The following is a 16,979-nucleotide window of genomic DNA, read 5'->3' as shown; positions in this document are numbered from 1 at the left end:
CCATGCATCAGGAACTGCAGATGCCGGAAATAATATGGACACCAGACCCAGATTCTGCCTCATTACTTCTGTAGTTTTCTACTGTTCAAGTCTTGATATACATCTAAGGAAACTGCATCATCTGTCAAACATAGAGCTTAGATCCTCTTATGAGAGCTCAGGCACATGCAGGGGGTGTGGCTATAGCCTCTGATTCTCTTAGATTGGCAGTGAAGGAAGAATCCCTACTAAGGCAGGATCTGCTGCACTTTGGAATCTCACCTCCTGGCCCTAAAATCAGCCTTGAAGAGTCCTTACCTCTTGCCCAAGTAGGCACAATCAAACTACTCTCCAAAAAGCACAACTCTTCCTTCAACAAGACTCTTTTCTTCAAAAACCACATGCAAGTGAAGACTTCACTGGGTATGTGTAGACCAGACATTACCAAAGTAACTACTTGTGGTGAGACATGAGCTCGTACCTGTGCATTTACATGGGGCTCTGTGTTCAGAAAGGCCCTGTGCTTGGTTTAATGCTCTGTTGTTGCTGTCTTAGAATTCTCTGCATTTTTATTTTGCCCTGGGCCCCGCCAATTATGTGCCTGATTCTGCAGCCAGACTTTTTGGTCTTTCAGGATAGATTACTTGTGTGGGGGTTGTGGCTCTTCACAGTGGTACCTCCTTTCTTCTTCAGACACTGAACTGTAAGAGACAGACACTGTCTTAACTCCATCACACACGAACACAACCCTTCACATCTTTTTACAGAGTTGGGATTTTCACTCCCTTTTATTTCTCCCTCTCAGTTCTGTGGTCTTCCCTGAGGCTCGTCTCTTCCTTGGGTAACCAACACTGAAAATGGTGTCTGCCTTCGAGAACATGGTAGCTCTCCACAAAGCCTTAGAGTCCTAAGTACAATAACCATAGCAGAGTATGTGCCACACAAGGTAGTGCTGTGAGATACACACACACACACGCCCCCAGAAGAAAGGGTTTCATCACAATAGATTAGTGGGGGAAATCCTGCGAGGTGAAGGGACAGTATCTCTATCAAACAGGTAAGAAAATTCAGATAGCTGAGGGCATTTGCTCCTTCTGTGGGGCAGGAAATTATTTCTCCATTTCATGTTCCCTTCAAGGGAAAAACAAAACAGGAAGCTCAAACTACGTTACCCTGCTGCTATGTGACTTTGTGTAAACCACTTAACCCCCGATCTTCTGTTTTCTCATCCCAGAAACAAAGGCCTGAGAAGGAATGAGTTCCGCAATCCCTCTGGGCCCCAAATTCTCTTATTCTAGGGAGAAATGAATGTTCTTATAATGAGAGATGAATGCAGAAGAAGACGACTGCATTGTGGTGGGAAATTTGTGCCTGAGGTACATTTTAATTTTTAATGTCTTAATAGCCCCCAGTTTTAAACAGTCCTGACCTCTTTAAAGATGGCTGCACCACATCATACTGCCTATTACTGGGAGAAACAATCCTCTTGTCCTAAGACATAAAATTTCTTAGAAAAGAAACCGATACTTAAGAAAGATTGTACTGATGAGCTTTCAATCTGCACTGTTGTCAGGGAGCCCATAGAAATCACATTTTGAAAAAATTAACCAAGGGCAGCTCAGGAAAATTGTCATAAAGAATTCGTTTTCCTTCTGTAGCAATAATCACATAAGAGAGCTGTAATGAGAAAGAAAGAAATGAAGAGGGGCACAGGAACAGGGCACAAAACGCAGTGTTGTGCATGTGTCAAGTCGAATGTGGAGATGGGGTAGAGATTAAGAGGAAAATGGACACCATTTGTTAGTAGATTAACCAGAAAGTCTATCAGTCAGGATGCTCATAATTGCTCTATCAAATGGCTAAGGAAGCTATTTAGCTCTTTGTTTCTTCAGTTAACCATAAAGGGTCAATGTTAGAAATGAAAAGGAAAAAGGTTGATAAATTATACAGAACTGCACGGTGGAATACTGCTTATCCTCCCTGGAGTTATGGCGGGAGTAGCTTTGAGCAAATTCCAAATTTTCATATGGGTTCTTCATTTCTTTCCTCCATTCAGCTTTCCGTATCAGGCATAGATTATTTATCACAGCCCCCATTATTGCGTTAGCTTGAGTAGTCCTTTGGCTCTCTGTCTGCAGGAGGATACTCATTTTGCATTTGTAATTACCAGACCTAAAAGGAGCCAGTTAATTCTGCTTCTGTTCTGGGGTCTCATTTAGTAGAATGATGTCTTAAGAAAAAATATAGGAACTGAATTTTGTTTGGGCCTGGAATCCCAATTACTCTTAATCCCAGTATCTCACTGGTATAGATAACTTATGTTTATAGAAGGGATAAACTAATGTTTATCCACTCTTCCCCCAAATTTCTTTTCACTGCATTAAACAGTTGTTAGTTTATTAAATTTGACCTGCCAGTGAGTTCAGAAGCAGAATCTTTCCTTCTTTAACCTTGTATTTATATAGAAAAGTGTGAGTTGGAGAGGTAACAATTATATAGTTAATTAAGTTAATATACATGGTCCAAACATCATTCTAGAGATATAGGCTCCTGCAGTTAAAGAGTTCCAGTTAACTGGATTAAGCTCTTCCCTCTGCTCCATGTAGCAAACATCAGTTTTATAGTAATATTAGTTCTACTTGTCATATCCGTTAACAGTTGAAGGTATCTATTTTAAAATCAAAGGTAGTATTCACTGCCAGACAGAAAGCCAACTTCTAAATTTTATTTACCTCAAGTTTTGTTTTTGTTTATAATGAAGACCAAAGATATATATATATATATATAGCTTTTAATGCCATCAATACATTAAAAGTATGATTGTATTTTTATCATCCAGCTTCATTTCATTGTAGTTTTCATTATCCTCTCTCTGCAGTGATTTTTTTCTCCTTTTCAATTTCCATAACACTATACCATATATTTCTTTTGTAATGACTGATGATGAATGCTGATTTTTAACATTAAATATTTTATGTGAAGAATTAAGCCATTAGCAGACTGTGCAGAAATATGAATGTATCATATTCAAATTACCAAGTTAGATCTAGAAAATTTAACATGTTTAATATAAAATTTTAGCAAATTTGTGTAAGTACAACCTCCTGAAAACTTTACAGACAGATGACCTACTGTTCACTTAATAAACATAAGCACACAGTTTTCTTTCTTTCTTTCTTTTTTTCTTTCTATGAGACGGGGTCCCACTCTGTCACCCAGGCTGGAGTGCATTGGCGTGATCTCTGCTCACTGCAACCTCCACCTCCCAGGTTCAAGCAATTCTCCTGCCTCAGCCTCGCGAGTAGCTGGAACTACAAGCATGCGCCACCACGCCCAGCTAACTTTTGTATTTCTTTTAGTAGAGATGGGATTTTACCATGTTGGCCAGGCAGATCTTGAACTCCTGACCTCAGATGATCCACCTGCCTCGGCCTCCCAAAGTGCTGAGATTACAGGCGTGAGCCACCATGCCCGGTGAACAGTTTTCAAAATACTATCCATTTGTATAGCGCTTTTCAGTTTTTAAAGCACTAGTTTAAACATTGTATTGGACTTTCACAACAAAAATACAAGGGACGCAAGACTATTTTATTCTCCATTCTACAGATAAGGAAGCCAAGACCTCATTAAGGTGTAGTGCCCCGGTTTACCTAGCACCTATAACTAGCAGAGTTCAAAATACAGTCTAGCTCTATTGACCTTCAGTGTTTGTGTTGGGTAAATTCATCCTCTTTCTATGAAGAGTTGTCATTATTTGAGTCTAGGGCTGGATACGCATTCATTAGTGCAAATGTAATCCTTGAGTAGTATAGGCACACCTTGGAGATGGTGTGAATTTGGTTCCAGAGCACTGCAATAAAGCAAAAATCACAGTAAAGTGAGTCACACAGATCATTTGGTTTCCCAAGCATATACAGGTTATGTTTACACTATATTGTAGTTTATTAAGTGTGTAATAGCATTATTATAGTATAGTGTTTTAAAAGACAATGTACATGCTTTCATTTTAAAATACTGTATTGCTAAAAAAAATGCTAATGATCAACTGGGCCTTCAGTGAATTGTAATCTTTTTGTTGGTGGAGGGCCTTGCCTCGATGTTGATGGCTACTAACCAGGGTGGTGGTTATCAAAGTTGGGGCAGCTGTGGCACTTTCTTTAATTAAGACAGCAATGATTTGCCACATTGATTGACTCTTCTTTTCATGAAAGAGTTTTCGGCGGGATGCAATATTGTTTGACAGCATTTTATCCACGGTAGAATTTATTTCAAAATTGGAGTCAGTCCTCTCAAAATATGTCTCTACTTTATCAGTGAAGTTTACGTAATATTCTAAACCCACTGTTGTCATCTCAACAATGTTCACAGCATCTTCACCAGGAGTAAATTCCATTTCAAGAAACCATTTTCTTTGCTCAGCCATAAGAAGCAATTCCTCATCCTTTCAAGTTTGATCATGAGATTGCAGCAATTCAGTCACGTCTTCAGGTTCCACTAATTCTCTTGCTATTTCTACCACATCTGTAGTTACTTCCTCCACTGAAGTCTTGAAGTTCCCAAAGTCATTCATGAGGGTTGATATCCACCTCTGCCAAACATCTGTTAAGGCTGATAGTTTGATCACCTTTCATGAATCACAGAAGTTCTTAATAGCAGCTAGAATGGTGAATCTTTTCCAGAAGGTTTTCAATTTGCTTTGCTCAGATCTATGAGAGGAATCACAATGGGAGCTATAGCCTTATGAAATATATATATATATTTTGAGACGGAGTTTTGGCTCTTGTTACCTAGGCCGGAGTGCAATGGCACAATCTCAGCTCACTGCAATCTCCACCTCCCGCGTTTAAGCGATTCTCCTGCCTTAGCCCCCCGAATAGCTGGGATTACAGGCATGTGCCATCACGTCTGGCTAATTTTGGTTTTTTTATTAGAGATGGGGTTTCCCCTGTTGGTCAGGCTGGTCTCGAACTCCCGACCTCAGATGATCCACCCGCCTCAGCCTCCCAAAGTGCTGGGATTAGAGGTGTGAGCCACCGTACTCAGCTTGCAATGTATTTCTTAAATAATAAGACTTGAAAGTTGAAATTACTCCTTGATCCATGTACTGTAGAATGGATATTGTAATAGAAGGCATGAAAGCGACATTAATCTCCTTGTACATCTCCATCAGGACTCTAGGGTGATTAGGTGCACTGTCAATGAACACTAATCTTTTGAAAGCAGCCTTTTTAAATAAACATTAGGTCTCAACAGTAAGCTTAAACACATTCAATAAACAATGCTGTAAACAGATGTGATATTTACACATATGTTTAAAACACTTTTTATTTAAAGTGAGAGACATCACAGAACATAAAACAGAACTACCATTTGACCCAGCAATCCTATTACTGGGTATATATCCAAAAGAAATTAAATTGTTCTACCAAAAGAAATGTGTACTCATATGTTTATTGCAGCACTATTCACAATAGCAAAGACATAGAATCAACCTAGGTGCCCATCAGTGGCAGATTGGATAAAGAAAATGTGGCACATATATGCTATGGAATAGTATGCAGCCATAAAAAACGAAATCATGTTCTTTGCAGCAATTTGGGTGCAGCTGGAGGCCATTATCCTAACTGACTTAATGCAGGAATAGAAAACCAAATATTGTATGTCTTACTTATAAGTGGGAGCTAAACATTGAGCACCCAAGGACATAAACATAGGAACAATAGACACTGCAGACTACTAGAGGTAGGAGGGAGAGAAGGGGCAAGGACTGAAAAGCTAACTATTGGGTATGATGGTCAGTACCTGGGTAATGGGACAATTTATATCCTAGAGTTCAGGGTACAATATACCCAGGTAACAAACTTGCACACGTACCCCTTGAATCTAAAATAAAAGTTGAAATTACAACAAAAGTAATAAAAAATAAAGCGAGAGATGTGTGACTCTAACATGAACACGTAGAGGCCACTGTAGGACTATTAATTGATCCACTTGCAATGTTGTTGTGTCTCAGGCAATCGGGAGGCCTGAGGAGAGGAAGAAAGACAAGAACAGCTGGTTGGTGGAGCAGACAGAGCACACACAGTTATTGATCAAGTCCGCTGTCTAATGTGGGTGCAATTTATGGTGCCCAAAATAATTACAGTAGTAACATCAAAGATCACCGATCACAGATCACCATAACAGACGTAATAACAAAAAAGTTTAAAATACTGAGAGAATTACCCAAATGTGGCACGCATGAAATGAGCACGTGCCTTTGGAGGAATGGTGCTGGTAGACTTGCTCAATGCAGGGTTGCAACACATCTTCAATTACAAAAAAAAAAAAAAGCAGTATCTGTGAAGGAGAATAAAGTGAAGCACAGTAAAACAACGTATGCACAAACAAATTTTAAGAGAGAGCTGAAGTAATTTTTGTAAAAGTACAGAACTTAGAAGAAATGAAAGAGGTGTCAAATAATTTGAAATTAACAAATGTTAATAGTCTTTCTCACCGTCTCTGGGTGGAGCAATGGTTCCCCTCATAAAACATCATGCTAGGATGAGAAGGAGTATCATAGATTTACCAAGGCTAGCAAAAGAGGAAATAAACTAGTTGCCTGAATAATTTCTGAGACTGACGGTAGAATTAGTACACCAATTCCAGTATCTCTTCACTAATATGTACATTTTTTTTAAGCAGAAATTTTATTATAGACTGATTCTCCAAATCCCCCTATATGGGACATTATTTTTATTTCTGTTTTAGACAATATTTGTTCTAGATTTATCCACATTTATCAATACCATCGCTCACTATTCCTTTTTTATTGGTCTCAGCTTTATTGAGATATAATTCACATGCAACTCACCCATTTAAAAGTATATCTACATTTTAATATATTCACAGTATTGTGCAATCATCACCACAATCAACTTTACATTTACGTTTTCACCACCCCCGCCCCCAAAAACACGGTACCCTTTAGCAGTCTACCTCATTTCTCCATTTTTCCCTCCCAGCCCTTGGCAACCACTAATCTAGTTTGTGTCACACTATTCCTTCATGCATCTCAGCTCTTTCATTTTCCTTCTGCCAGAAGTAGAACTTCCCTCCATTCAGCAAACAAAAATTGTGATGTTTCAAACCAAATGCAGAAATTTTCCCTTAATTTCTTCTCATTCCTAAAGGCAAAAATATGTAGGACTTCTTTCTTTGAGCTGTGTTCATTAGGATGAACTAATTTTTGAAAGATCATGCTGATGATCAGCTCTTGAGACTAGTAGTGAGTTGGAGCTGGTTTCAAAACAGTAAGTTACTAAAATTTTCTCCTCAAAAAATTAATCTTAGTCTCTCTTTCTTAACTGGATTTTAAGATATTTAGTGTTCAATGAAGACCTCTTAGGTTAGTAATTGCCTGCAAAATATTTAAGACACATACTTGTAAAGAAGAGTCAGTATCCAGGAGGCAAAACACCTTCATGGGGACCAGGGAAATGTATTGAGATATCAGAATAAAGTTCGCATTTATTGAGGGGTGTTAAAGAAAAACAAAGCCAGACACTAGTTAAAGGTGGTGAAGACAGTTTCTCTTCAGTAACACTACTGCAGTAGTGGAGAGAGACTTCGGTATGTTAGATATGAGTTCTAAATTTCTCTTCAAATAATCAATATGTCAGTACGTTCAATTCTTTGCCTTCTACTTTTAAACGTAACTTCCTCATAAAGCAACCTTTTTCCATGACCTGCTCCATCCTGACTCATTCTGATTACCTGCTATTTTTCCTGCCAAACCTTACTCACCCGTCACTCTCTTTAAATTAGCCAATTGGAATTAGTTTAGCCTGTGCGGTCTAACTCTAGCCAATAGGGGAACTACACAGCAGCAGGGGCCACGTGTGTCAGGGATAAGAATCCCCTCCCTTGTCAAGTGGGCACTCATCATTGCTCCATCTGTAAGGGCGCACCCTTCTGTAGAAGTACATTCCTTGCTGAGAATTAAGAAGAATATTTTATATTCGAGTGTTATTTCTTTTGCAGCACCGAAACTTTATAACAAGTATAAAACTGAGCTCAACTCCAATTGTGTAGAGGTGATGGCGGTTTAAAGAGAGACTGATGAAACAGGGAAGGAGAAACCAGTGGCAGGTCCAAGAGAGTCAGGGAAGTGGAAAATTACAAAAAACAAGAAGGGGCTTGGTCAATGTAATCAGGACATCTGGTTTATTAATTGGCACTTTATGGAGAAGAAACAAACTTCGAATCTCCAGGACAGGAGGTAGTTTTACAAATTGGGTATAGCACCTATCAAAAGTAGTCCCTTACCCTCCCACGGAGCCTTCTTACCAACAAGAGGGTGGTAAGAAGACAGGAGATGGGATGGTAGTGGGGGAGTGGGGGTTGGGGATGAGTGGAACTCAGGCTACCTCCTTTGAGGTCAAAGAGACAGCTCCAGGTCATTAAGGAGACAGCTCTGGGTGGTAGAAGATTTACATATCAAAAGAGCAGTTTATAAGCAGGCTAACTATTCGTACTTTGAAAGCAATCTCTCTTTTCACTTTTTCTGCTTTTAAGATCTTCTCGTTTACTTTAGTGTTCTATAGCTTTTCTTTAATATGTCTTGGCGTAGAAATCTTTTCATTTATCTTGTTTGGGATCCACTAGGTTTCCCAGTTCTAAGATTGGTATCTTTTAAAAATTGGGGGAAATTCTTATCACCCCATTGAGTTTCCTCTTCTCCATTATCTCTATTATCTCTTCCTGAAACTCTGATTAGATATATGCTTAACCTTCTTACACTAGCCTTTATAATGACCTATGTTTCATGCTTTCTATCTTTTCATCTCCCTGGACTGCATTCTAGTTTGTTTCTTAGGATTGATCTGCCAGTTCACTATCTGCATTATTATCTAGTATGTTGAACAGTATTATCCATTTCATTATAATTTTTAATTATTATATATTACTTTGCAGAATCTAATATTGTACAAACACTTGGTCTATTTTTATGGTCTCAGGTTCCCTGATCATATTTTCTTTTCTTTCTTTTTTTATTTTTCTAGAAACTGATGTTTATTTCCCATTAACTTAATTTCCATGTTGCTTAAGAGCCCATGCAAGAACAGCTTAAGACCATTCAGTGGTTGCTCCTTCCCATTCAGTGGCCTGAGTGAGCACTGGGAGCTGCAGACCAGTCTTCCATGGCAGGCTGAGCACTCCAGTTTTCAGTAGGGAACTGCTGAATAGTCACAGAAGGCACCTGCATGCCTTCAGACCAGTCTGCAACCTCAGGCTGAGTAGCAGTGAACTCAGGAGCTGAAGCAGTCCATTCACCCTGAAATTCCTCCTTGGTCAGAGCCTCTTCAGCAGCAGCCAGCTCTTCTTTTTCAGTCTCTTCAGGATCTCTGTAGACGTAGAGATCAGGCATGACCTCCCACGGGTGTTCACAGGAAATGGTGCCACGCATGCGCAGAACTTCCCGAGTCGGCATCCACCACATCAAACCCACTGAGTGAGCTCCCTTGTTGTTGCATGGGATGGCAATGTCCACATAGCACAGAGTAGAATCTGTGTTACAGAGCAATGGCAGGTAGGTTAACATAAGATGCCTCCGTGAGAGGCTGGTGGTCAGCCCTGGGGTCAGTAGCCACAAGAAGCTGTGGCTCCTGGAAGGTTGCCTGGATTTGGTTAGTGAAGTTTCCAGGAGTGAAGAGGCCAGCAATTGGAGTGGGTCCAGTGGCAGCAGCAAACTTCAGTGTATTTTCAAACTCTTAGACAATTTCCCTCCCTCCCTTCCTTCCTTCCTTCCTCCCTCCCTCCCTTCTTTCCTTCCTTCCTCTCTCTCTCTCTCTCTCTTTCTCTCTCTCTCTTTCTTTCTCTCAGACGGAGTCTCCCTCTGTCGCCAGGCTGGAGTTCAGTGGGGTGATCTCGGCTCACTGCAACCTCTGCCTCCCAGGTTCAAGTGATTCCCCTGCCTCAGCCTCCTAAGTAGCTGGGATTACAGGTGTGTGCCACCACCCCCAGCTACATTTTTGTACTTTTAGTAGAGACAGGGTTTCACCATGTTGGCCACAATGGTCTCAATCTACTGACCTCGTGATCTGCCCACCTCAGCCTCCCAAAGTGAGAAAATTTCTTTAAACATAACTGTTTTATATTCCATGTCAAAAATTCTATTATATGAGGATTTTGTGGTCTGTCATTTTACTCACAGTGCCTTACTTCTTTTATTGTTTTGCGATTCTTCACTCTTGACTGCTCATTTTATAAGAAACTTTATTTGTGGTATCTTGAATCCTGGGCTGAAATTGAGTTCTTTCAAAGAAGTTATAAATTTTTTTCTGCTAGTCACCTGAGGACATGGTCGTCTGGGATCATGCTTGAGGTTTTATGGACCACACATGCACGATGAATCGGAACTCAAGCAAAGACCAATTTGGGATTATGAATCCTCAGAGAATTCTATCCTCACACACTATGCCAAAATCAATTTGCTTGTGAAATATCAGAGTTTGTTGCAAATTCATTCTTACATTGACAGTATAGCTCTCTAGAATACTGTTATTATGAATGCCTCCTGTTAGATTTCCTGCATAACCAAGACCTAGGCTGTATCTCACAGCTGGTCCCACACAACCATCAGAATGGAAGCCAAAGAATTCTAGGGTTTAGCAAAAATTCTCACAGCAATACCCACTTGGGAACTTGCTTACCAATCGGATTTTCTGATTTTATTTATTTTATGTTAGGGATCTGTTCACTCTTTACTTCCAAGCAGCCTCATGGGGATAGTTGTATATTTATAGATACAGACATATATTTTAATTATTTCATCATATATTTTAGTTATTTCAATAGTGAGGGTGATATAGATGATATAGGGTACCTATTCTACCATAGTATCGGAAATAAAAATTGTTTTTATTTTATTCATTTTCCCTTAAATTCATATAAATTTATCCCCCCCCGCCCATTTAATCAGCCACTTAGAGGAAAAACTTCTATATCTGTCCTTTTATGGACATTCAAAGATTTTGTTTTGTTTCTGTTTCATTTTTAGCAACAAATGCTTCTTTCAGTTTACAGGAAAAAAAAAAATGGTTCTATTTGAAAGATACTCTGACATGCTATTAAAGGAAGTGTGGAATTGTACATGGACCCCATAATCTTGGTCTTGGTGTTACTACTATGATTGTGATACATTACAAGGCAAAAGATTTCACAGATTGTAATGAATGTTACTAATCAGTTGAACTTAAGATAGGGAGATCATTCAGGTGGGTCTAATTTAATCAGATAAGCTCTTTAACAGCACAGTATTTTCTCTAGCAAGTAGCAGAAGGAGTGATTAGATTCCACGCAAGAGAAGGATTGACATAGTGTTGCTAGTTTGAAGATGCAAGGATTTGGAAAGCAGCCTCTAGGAGTTGTAACCCCTAGTCAATAGCTAGCTAGAAAACTGGGACCTCATTCCTACAACCACAAGGAACTGGATTCTGCCAACCACAAGAATGAACTTGGAAGCAGATTCTTCCCGAGAGTCATCTCCAGACAAGAGTACAATCCAAATGACAACTTGATTTCAGCCTTGTGAGATGCTCAGCAGAGAATCCAGCTGAGCCTACCTGGACTTCTGACCTAAAGAACTATGTGCTAATAAATGGATGTTAAGTTTCCATGGTGGTGGGCTTTTGTTATGCTGCAATAGAAAACTCATGCAGGCATACTTCTCCATCACCCGTAGCTTTAAGAAAAAACAAAACTAGTGATTTTTTCTCGAAGCTTTTTGTTCGGGGAACACAGAATACCAAACAACAAAAGCTCACCTTCAAGAGATACATTGTGCCTATGACTATACTATTAAACTTTGAACAGAGAAAGTAATCCAATTGAGTTTGCTATTGGCAAGCAAAGGTCAATTTAGTGAAATGTCAAATACTTTTCGGTGAAAAGGCAGATCATTTTATCTGACACCAAGTCAGTGTTCTGGATTGTAATCTGTAAGCCACTGTCTTCACATTACTCTCACAGAAGCTGACTCTTCTCTGTCTTTTCTCAGGTTAAAGCCATGTTCTCCAGTGCTCACCTGTGGGCTCTGGAAGTGCCCTCTCTCCTTGATGAGGCTCTAGGTCTCTGCAGCAAAGTGGAGCCACTTTACATTTAGCTGCATGTTGACCTCCCTCTTCCTCCAATTCACCCTTAATTGCCTTTCTAGCTTCATTTTTGATAAATGTCCACACAGATCCTAAATTGGGAAGATATTTACTGTTGCCCAGACATGCCAGGTACTTTCCTAATTTCCAGCAGGTTCTTCCTTCCCTACATGATGACCATTCTTCCATTTCCACCTGTAGAAACTGTAGTTATCATTCAACATTCAGCTCAGGCGTCACTTGCCCCATTTCTTGATTCTTCCAGGCAGAACTGGATAGTTCCTATTTTGTGTTTCCAAAGTCTTCAAAAATAGCTTTTGCCCTCTTTGTGTAATTGCCATGACATTAAGTTACTGATATTAAGAACAACGGCCGACGAATCCCCAAACATCTATGAGTCCCCAAAGCCTGGCACCGTTCATTATTAGATGTTTGATCCTTGTTTGTGGAATTGAGTGAACCTAATTTGGCTCAGGCCCAGTGAGATAAACAAAATAATCAGGTGCAAAAGAATAGTTCTATGCAAAAGAGTAGTTCTGTTTTTTAAAAGTGTGAGTCAGCATATTGCTCACTACTTTCTCTTCAAATGGATTGTGTAGCCTCAATGTTTCTCCCAAGTTTTCACAACCCGTGAGTCAACCACCAGGCTTCAAAACCAGATGATTTCAACAGGTTCAACTCTCTGTCCTGTGCTATAACATCCTCACAATCTGATACACATCTACATACAAAAGCCTCATTCAGCTGCCTAAAAGTTGCTTTTACTAAACCGCTCTCCCTCTAAAACCCTGTAATAACTTTTCATAGCCTAGAACTGCATGATCTAATATGGTAGTCACTAGCCCCTAGCCATGAGCACAGCTTGAGATGTACCAAAAGTGTTAAATGTCCACTGGATTTCAAAGACATAGTATGAAAAAAAGAATGTCAAATATGTTGATTTTATGTTGCGATGCCTATACTGAGTAAAGAAAATTTATCACTAAAATTAATTTCCCCTGTTTCTTTTTCCCTTTTCTAATGAGGCCTCTAAAATTATAAATCACATATGTGGTTTGCATTTGTGGCTTGTATTATACTCTACTGGGATGTGCTAGCTTACAGCATAAAGTCCCAGCACCTGAATTTGGTGCTGTAATTCACATCTGGCTGCAATCTCCTCTACTTGTCTCAACTCTCATATCCCACATATGAAATGTCCACCATGGCCAGTATTTTTTCAGAGACTCTGTGTTTTCTTATTCTTTTCTTCTGCTCATACTATTTCCCGGATGATCTCTCTCTCTTTTCTTTTTTTTTTTTTTTTGAATTTTGCTTATCAATATCTTATCCTCTCCTCCACGCTCACTTTAGCTTCACTGCCTGGAAGAAACCTCCTCTGATCCCACTAATGGAAAAGGATTTCTTCTAAAGGAAGGATTCTGATGTGTATTTATTGTATATTTATCTTGTCTTGTCTATTATGTCATAAGCACTTAGAAGATAGGGACTATTGCCTTCACAAGCAGCATAGTGACTTCCCTTAATAACTCTCAAAAATGTGCAATACATAAATTGAAGGGAGGAATTCTATTTAGAAAATAGGTTATAGGCTATATACAGATATGTGTGTATATATATATACATGTTCATGTATGTAAATATATATACACAAATACAGACTCAACATTTCATAATTTAATGAAGAGGGAAAGACTCAGCAAGATTATGTAGGTCTTTACAGAAGAATAAAGCATGAAAATCTTCAGAGAGAATCAACACTGAGAACATTAGGGCTGGAAGATACTGTAGAGAGCACTGCACTCATTTCCCGCTTCTTGCAGATGAAGGAGCTGAGGCTGGAGAAGTTAAGAGACCCCTGCTAGAAAGGAAGGCATGTGAGAACTATACTGCTCTATCTCCTGTGGTCAGTACAGGACCTGATACTTAAGAGGTCAATAAACATTGGCTGAATGAATGAATGAATAAATGATCAATGCAAAGTAAACACATCTAGTGAACTCAAACTAGGCTACCTAGTTCCTGAGTCTCAGAACAGTAATATTTTCACTCTACCATGTAGAGAGGGGAAGGACAGTTGGGAAGAAATGGGGAGCTATATTTATAACAGAATTTCAGCCAACCATTAAATTAGCCATCTAACAGTTTTTCTGGCAATGGCATCTAGGCATAGGTAGATTCACAAGAGTTAATTACACCTTTCCTTCCTTTTCGAATGACCCTCTCCAAGTTGGTCATTACTGATCTTCCTGGCATTTATCTGTGCAGAAAACAGTATATATGTGTTTTCAATAATTTTCCTAATTTTCAGTGATGGATTTTCATTGATCCCCTATCCTTTTGTGTCCTGGTCCCTTTCATACCTTTATTTGTTGCTTGATATTTCACAGAGCACCTGTCTTATGTATTCTATGTCATCAAATTTTCAAAGCAAACTTATTAGGTTTTATTAGCACTTCCACTTTGAAATGTGGAGCCAAATACTCAAAGAAGTTAACTGAAACTGATCAGGTGTCACATACCTTAGGAATGGTGGAGCTGTATATGTCTTCTACATTATTTTCAAATACTATGATTGCTTCTTTGCTTCCCATTATTACTTGTATTGAGTAAGAACGGAGATTCATCACGCTGAGCAAGGGGTATAATTTGTGGCCACTGAATGGAGGGAAGCTGTTGGGCAATCTCATGATCTCAGTCTCCCTAGAAAATTTCTTATTCTTTATTCTCTTCAAACACAATTTTGATGGTTTAGTATACATGGAAAGAAAACAACCTTTCTTTTAATAGTTTTATCCAATATGACAATAATTGGAATAATTGCTAAACTGGTTTCCCAAAACTTTAATTGGGGATACTCTTGCATTTCTGAGGCTCTGGCATTGGGGAGTTAGTCACCGACATTTCTTTGAGAACCCTGTACATGTGGAATCTTCCCTCTGCCAAAGATAAGGAAACTTTATTTAAAGCTTGAAAATTTTGAAATGTGGGGCTTAGGTTTTAATGGTTTTTCTTTTCTTTTCTTTTCTTTTTTAAAAGGAAGGCAAAAATAGTGCAGTCCGTGCTTTTAAACAGAATAAACAAGCAGGACAACATTAATCAATGAGTCTTAGTTGAGGTTGCCTCACAGGAAATCTATGCACCTTACACATTCTCCATCTGTGTAAGGCAATTTGCTTGTTGTTAGTTAGATATGACTGACATAATTTGGCAATGTGGTTTATTAGTATACTTTGTAACAAATTGTGTCGAATGCCAATGATTTTTTTTTCTGGCTGTAACTTAACAAGGTGACTTATTCTTAAGTTGTAAATGAATGTTACAAAGATTCTCTCCCACTTTCCCAACCCCTCCTCCCTCTTCCCTCTTCTCTCTTATTCTTTCTTCTTCTCTACACTTATCTTTAATCCACTGATGAAAACAAATTTTAGAACACCAAATATTATGGCAAAGTCGTTGGTCATGAGCGTTACCATGGGTATGCTATGTTCCAGCTTTTCAGTTTTAGGAAGCGGGGGTAAATGTAGGCTATTCCCTTGTGCTGCAGCCCTCCCTTCTCCCATTTCCTTTTTGGGTACTATGGATAGTTTGAAAAAAACACCAGCGAAATTAAGTGAAGCAATTCCTTTTCGACTTGCATCATGAAATCTTTAGTGTTAAAATGAGTGTATCTTAGTGGAAGAGCCTATTAAATGAACAAGAAGTAAATAATAATGAAGTCATCTTGCTAATTAACCTGGACAGTGACCTGAGTTTTGCTGCAGCTGAAACTCAGTGGTACAATTGCCTTCTTAGCAGAGTTCTGGTGCATCAGACTCTCCTCGTTCTCTGGTGTCCACATGTCTAGCTATTTCAAGAATGTTTGCATCAAACTTTCATTACAAATGCTAATACTGAGTTATTTAGGGAAGAAAGTGACAAATACTTTCTGTGGGGAGAAAAAAACTATTTCTTTCATTTCAGGGGGCCTAATTATAACACTCCTTTCTATTTTAGTCCCTATTTATTTTCCAATTCTTTGGGGATTGGGTAGTATTTAACAATGAAACAAGCAGTGCCCCGGTGCCTAATTAAGATTTTCTTGTAGGATTAATAAGTCATGTCTCATTAGCCCCACTGAACTAGAGGTGTTAATCTTCACCTTGGCATTTTAATTTCGAAATAAGTTTGTGGATCAAGTATTGAAGGATGTTCAGCAAACACTTTGATTAAAGCCACTGAGTCTTCAGATGCCAGTCTCATGTTATTGATTCAAATGCATCCCTACATACAAATGTTTACATGTGTCTTTTTAAATGTACTAAGCAGTGGCCAGGTGCAGTGGCTCATGCCTGTAATCCCAGCACTTTGGGAGGCCGACGTGGTCAGATAACGAGGTCAGGAGATCGAGACCATCCTGGTTAACAAGGTGAAACCCCGTCTCTACTAAAAGAAAAAAAACATTAGCCAAGTGTGGTGGTGGGCGACTATAGTCCCAGCTACTCAGGAGGCTGAAGTAGGAGAATGGCGTGAACCTGGGAGGCAGAGCTTGCACCATTGCACTCCAGCCTGGGTGACAGAGGAGACTCCATTTAAAAAAAAAAAAAAAAAATGTACTAAGCAGTGGTCTGGAATGATTGCTGGAAGAAGCCACCATGTTTTGGCCTTCCCCGACAAAGAAAGCAGAAAGTATCTTTGCATGTTTCTTGAATTACCTGTGTTTCTTCCTACGATGATTTTTATTTATTTTTTCTCACACTGGGGAACAAGCAAAGAGGTCAGAGCATAGCAGCCAGAGACAACTCTTGAGTTTTCTGGTAGAGACTTGCAGGAGGCTATGCCGTGGACGTTTGCTGGCAATGCGGTCTGAGACAAGTGGCCTCTGTT

The 16,979-nt window shown here is 39.2% G+C and overlaps 1 protein-coding gene and 1 pseudogene across 2 annotated transcripts in view; both read right to left on the bottom strand.

The window, feature by feature from the left end:
- HS3ST5 (heparan sulfate-glucosamine 3-sulfotransferase 5) overlaps window positions 1-16,979 on the bottom strand; it is a 285,487-nt gene that overhangs the window by 19,771 nt on the left and 248,737 nt on the right. The window lies entirely within an intron of this gene.
- Window positions 6,483-16,979, bottom strand: part of LOC111547267 — a 35,853-nt pseudogene continuing 25,356 nt past the window's right edge.

This window comes from Piliocolobus tephrosceles, chromosome 5 (genome assembly GCF_002776525.5).
Source record: "Piliocolobus tephrosceles isolate RC106 chromosome 5, ASM277652v3, whole genome shotgun sequence".
Lineage (NCBI taxonomy): Eukaryota > Metazoa > Chordata > Mammalia > Primates > Cercopithecidae > Piliocolobus > Piliocolobus tephrosceles.
This window is presented reverse-complemented; position numbering and strand designations above follow the sequence as displayed.